At 37.1% G+C, this 5,506-nt stretch overlaps 1 pseudogene; it reads right to left on the reverse strand.

Moving 5' to 3' along the window:
* Positions 1-4,186: 4,186 nt before the first annotated feature.
* LOC101419862 (olfactory receptor 8K5-like) lies at positions 4,187-5,133 on the reverse strand (annotated as a pseudogene).
* Positions 5,134-5,506: the final 373 nt, after the last annotated feature.

A 5,506-nucleotide genomic window follows, 5' to 3' on the forward strand; every position in this document is an offset into this window, starting at 1 on the left:
ATTACGATCCAGCCATATAAAAGAATGCGGGATGACACATGGTGGATGAACTTTGAAATTATTATGTTGAGTAGTAGAAGTCAAATGCAAAAGGTCATATATTTTATGATTAAATTTATATGAAATATCCAGAATAGACAAAACCATAGACACAGAAAGCAAATTAGAGTATGCCAGTTGCCTGGAGAAAGGGGAATGAGGAGGGATACTTAATTAGTGGAGAGTGTCTCCTTTGGGGATATTGGAAAGATTTTGGAATTCATGGTGATTATTGTGCAAATTTATAACTGTACTAAACATCACAAAATTGTATTTTCTATAATGATTTTTTTATGTTATGTGATTTTCTCTTCAAAACAAAATTATTATTGTTGTCCATTTAACCTTTTCCATGCCAATTGTTTATTTATGACCTATTTATCAAATGCTTCTCTTGATCCTTTTCATTTGAGTTCTAGGATTTTTAGAATTGTTTTATATTGTGAATAATCTAATAATAAAGAAAGTATCAATGAGAACACACAAATTTTGGGTATTGAAAAAATAGTTATAGATTAAAAGAAACGATGGGTAGAAATAGTTCAATGTGCTTTTTATATTACTAATCAAGTTTTTATTTCATCAGTTTTTCATATATGTATGAAATAAAGCTCTTGAACTCCCATTTTCTCCTTTTGTTGATAGAACACAGGTTTTAATTTTATAAACAATATTCAGATCATTATATTTTGCATTCCTCTAAATATAATATATAATACATATATAAAATTTACTCTGCATGATATATATTACTATTATACTATATTAGCAATCCAATTTATTGTCCCCGTCTCCTTCCCGCCCAGTATTGGCAGCTGGCGCTGCCCTTCCTTCTCCCCTTCTCCGTCTTCCGCCTAGCCGTTATCTAGACAGCCCACACTTTCCCCTTCCCCTCCCTTGCTCCTAACCTCTTAGCCAGCTTACTATCCAGTAACCGCCTACTGTCCAGTAACCGCCTACTGTCCAGTAACTGCCTACGCAAGCAACAGCACCCGCCGGCACCAATCAAGTCCCTTTACGTATCCCTAGACCCTATAAAACCATGTCCCCTTCAACAATAAAGTAGAATTGTGCCTAGACCTTGTCTCCGTGGTGTTCTTGCTTGCACCGCGCGTCCCCCGTGCCTGAGCGGAGAGAGCGAGGGCCCAACGGCTTCGTGCCGAACCCCCTCCTCTCCTTCGACCGCGAGGCAGCCCCCGTCCGGAGAGCCCGCCCGGCCAACCGCCGACCCTCCCGGAGGCCCGCCGCTGCCCGCAATTTATAACTTTCCATAAATCTCTATTTTTGATATAAAGGTGTTAAAGAGATAAATAAATTTCTAATTATTTTTCTTTAGATTTTCCAAGATTGATCGTTGCACTGATTCCTCTGATTTTTTACAAAATATGGAATCTCTTTATTTATGATGATCTTTTTGTTAGCTCATTGGTGGGGATTATATATATTTTCTAACTCTATCAGATAATATTTGATTTCAAGGAAGTGATGGAAAAAATGCACATTATCTGTCATAATATTTGTATTTCTCTAGATCAGTAGCCTGTATACCTGGGGTGAATAGGTCAATATCAAGAGGTAGAACAAGGCTTGTCAGCATTATATAAAACTTTATTTACATGTTTGTTAAACAGTCATCTTATTTAGCAGTACAGATGTTTTTCTTAGTACACTATCTATGCCAAGACAAGGAGAACAAAAACTGTGCTTTATCCTTAATTTGTATAAATTACGGCCCAAGACTTTCTCTTGTAACTATTTTTCTGATTATTTGGCAAATATGAAAAAGTATGAAATATGGGAATATGTTTTGTTATTTGTTAAGATTTTTGGAAGTGAGAAAACTCTGCAATTATATAAATATCTATCTCCAAATGTTTGTAAAGCAAAATAATGGAAAAGGGTGTATAACTTCATGAGAATGATATTTAATTTATTAGAATTTGAATCTCCTTTCTCTTATATATATTCTATTAAAGAATGGTATTATTTTTCACATGTTTAATTCCTGAGATTTTTTGGGTGTTTGGTAAAAAGACTTTTTATGCTGGATTAATTTTTTCTATTGGCATGTTTTTCTTTCTTCTTTACAACATAAAATTTTCCAAATCTAATAAAATTAGAATTAGAAAATGTGCTTATATTTTCCATGGATTTTATAATAGATCTTCCTCATCATGTTTGTCATCAATGATCATGTTTAATAAAACCTTTAGTCCTGCAATTGACATCCTAAATCTTTCCTTTGTACCCTTCCTTTTGTTCTCCCCTATGTTTTAGCTCACTTTTTACTTCAATTATTTTTAAAGATACATAAATCATACAAGATATTACAATGAAAATATAAGAGGTTCTCGTATACCCCACTTTGCACATCCCCCACTCCTCCCATATTGACTTTTTTCATTAATGGTGTACATTCACTGCATTTGATGAGTACATTTTGGAGAATTGCTACACAGCATGAGTTATAGCTTATGTTGTAGTTTACACTCTCTCTCAGTCTATTCCATGGGTTATGGCAGGATATATAATGTCCTGCATCTGTCCCGGCAATATCTTTCAGGACAAAGCCAAATCCAGAAAATGCCTCAATCTCACTTCTTTTTCCCTTTGCCTGCCTTCAGCAACTCCCATGGCCACTGTCTCCACATCAGTGGTATAATTTCTTCCATTGCTAGAGTCACAATAATTCTGTAGTAGAATACCAGTAAGTCCACTCCAATTCATATTTTATTCCTCCATCTTGAGTATCCTGGGCTGGCATTGTCCACTTCATCTTTAAATTGAGAGGGGGTTTAGATCCCACATAGCTGATGGATGGAATTCTTCTGCTTGCAGCTGTAGGCTCTCTCGTGTCCCTGGTGTGGTGGTTGACCTTCATCACCTCCCTGTTAGTGGACCTGGGTAAGTCAACGGACCCGAGAGTAGGTGTTGCAAATCTACTAAGTCTCAGGGCCCAGCTGTCAAATAGACAGTCCAGAAATTCAACTCTTCTGAGTATACAACAACCCCAGTGCCAACCACATGTTCAGTAACAGTGACAGAAGAGGGATGTGTAGAAAGGTCACATCTGAGTCCAAATCCATCACACTTAGGAGCACAAATTCTAAATTAAGATCCAGTGGCAAGGCACCAAACGCCAGAGCCATCTATATGATCATTGGACCTGGACGTTTCCTTAACTCTCCAGATCACCAATACCTAGGGTTGTCTCTACTTTAGCTGTCTCTGATTCTGATGATATGTTCATAAACACATCCACTCTGATGACCTCCCAACTCATTTTGAAGTCTTTTAGCCATATAAACTCATTTACATTTACCATTTCCCCCTTTTTTTCAAGGTCTTTTCTCGTTGCAACACCAGCTGGTGCTTGGCAGTAATCCCTAAGCTCCATGGAGGCTCGTCGCGGGGAGTCAAGTCCCACACTGGTGGGAAGGTACTGCATCTACATGCTGAGATTGTCTTACAGAGTGGTCACATTGGAGCAACAAGGAAGTTCTCAGGAGGTAACTCTATGCACCCTGCACCTCCATTGCTTTCTTTCCTAGCTACTCTGTGCATTTGGCCCATGAGAATCAGCATGCAGGGTATTAAGTATCATGGAAGGAGGAAAATGAAATTAAATGTGAACTGATCAAAACTATCAAGTCTACTTCAAACATAGATAAAAAATTAAAAAGATTATCACAGTAGAAATGACTGATAACAGGAAAAAAATACTTGATGGTGTCAACAGGAAAACAATATAACTTTTTAACTTTGTTTGCATGACTGTTTTAGGTTAGAAAATGTGATTAAAATAAAATTGAGGAGAACTCTGCCTTTAAAATTAACTAACAGAAGCAAACACACAGTATACTGATATAGATTATACTAAGTTTTCACTGGTGGAAGGGTGAGGTTCTATGGAAAACATAATGTCATATCCAATCACAAGAAGGAGTTTTGGGGAAGAAGCAACACTTAAACTGAGAACTAAAATATAGGAAGTAAATAGACTGATGATGAGGAAACACTTTTTTCTTTTCTGTGCCTTATATTAAGACTGTGCCTAAAAGCCAGAGAGAATAATTATGTGTATTAGAAATATTATCAGGTAACATCTGGCTTTGTTGTAATAATGTATTAGAACATTATTTTATATTTAATATTGAATACAGCATTTGCATGGATTTCTAAAGACCCTAAGGAAGGCATTTTTTACCTCCTTGTTCCTTAAGCTGTAAATTAGGGGATTAAACATGGGGATAATTAAATCATAAAATACAGCGGTTATTTAGTCAGTGTCAAAAGAATGAGCAGACATGGGCTGCACGTACATAAATAGTAGAGTTCCATAAAACACAACCACCACTGTCAGATGAGAACCACATGTGGAGAAGGCTTTGTTCCTGTCTTCAGGAGAACGCATTCGAAATATGGCTATGAGGATCAACATGTAAGACACTAGGACTACTAGCAGGGAGGAAAACAAGTTAAATGCTGAAAATAGTATGATCAACAATTCCAGTTCGATTCTGTTTGAACACAGAAAGGGTAACAAAGCAGTATCATCACAGTAAAAATGATTGATGATATTAGAACCACAAAAGGTTGAGGTACACATCTTAACTGTGATCGTCAGAGACTGAAAGGTGCCGCAGAGGTAGATTATACCCACAAGCACATGGCAAAGTCTCTGGGACATGGTAACATTGTAGAGTAGAGGGTTACAGATGGCCGCATAGCGGTCATAGGCCATAGCCAACAACATGTAAAGTTCACTGACAATAAACATAATGAAGAAAGCCATCTGTGTGGTACAGGCATAATAGGAAATGGTATTTTGACCCATGAGAAAATTTACCAGCATCTTGAGACAAATGACTGTGGAATTGCCAAGATCAATGAAAGCCAGATGTCTGAAAAAAAGTACATAGGTGTGTGAAGGTGGGAATCCACCTTGGTCAAGATGATCATGCCCAGGTTGCCCACCACTGTAACAATGTAGATGATGAGAAAGACCCCAAAGATGGGGCCCTGCAGCTCAGGGAGACTACTAATTCCCAGTAGAACGAATTCATGCAGCACTGTCACATTCTGTTGGCCCATATTATCCAGTTATCTCTTCTTGAAAGAAACAAGGCAATGTTATTAGCTTTCATGTAATAATATCTAAACGTAACATTTATATATATCATAAAGAATATTTCTTCCTAGTTTGTGATAGAAAAATAATCCTGACATCAGCTTTTGAAGCTTAAATAACAGTAGAATCTCTACTTCCAAAAACAGAGGGATCCATATGAAAACAATTACACACTGACAGAACAGATTGAATTAAAATATAGTCAGCAACGTTTGGAGCATATCCATTGGTAACAAAACCATATAGCTGTTAGACAACTCAGGATTTGGCACCCTGTCAGTGGACCTTACTTTGGAGTTTATGCTCCCCAGTGTAGCAGAGTTAGAATCATTTATA

This window comes from Dasypus novemcinctus, chromosome 10 (genome assembly GCF_030445035.2).
Source record: "Dasypus novemcinctus isolate mDasNov1 chromosome 10, mDasNov1.1.hap2, whole genome shotgun sequence".
Lineage (NCBI taxonomy): Eukaryota > Metazoa > Chordata > Mammalia > Cingulata > Dasypodidae > Dasypus > Dasypus novemcinctus.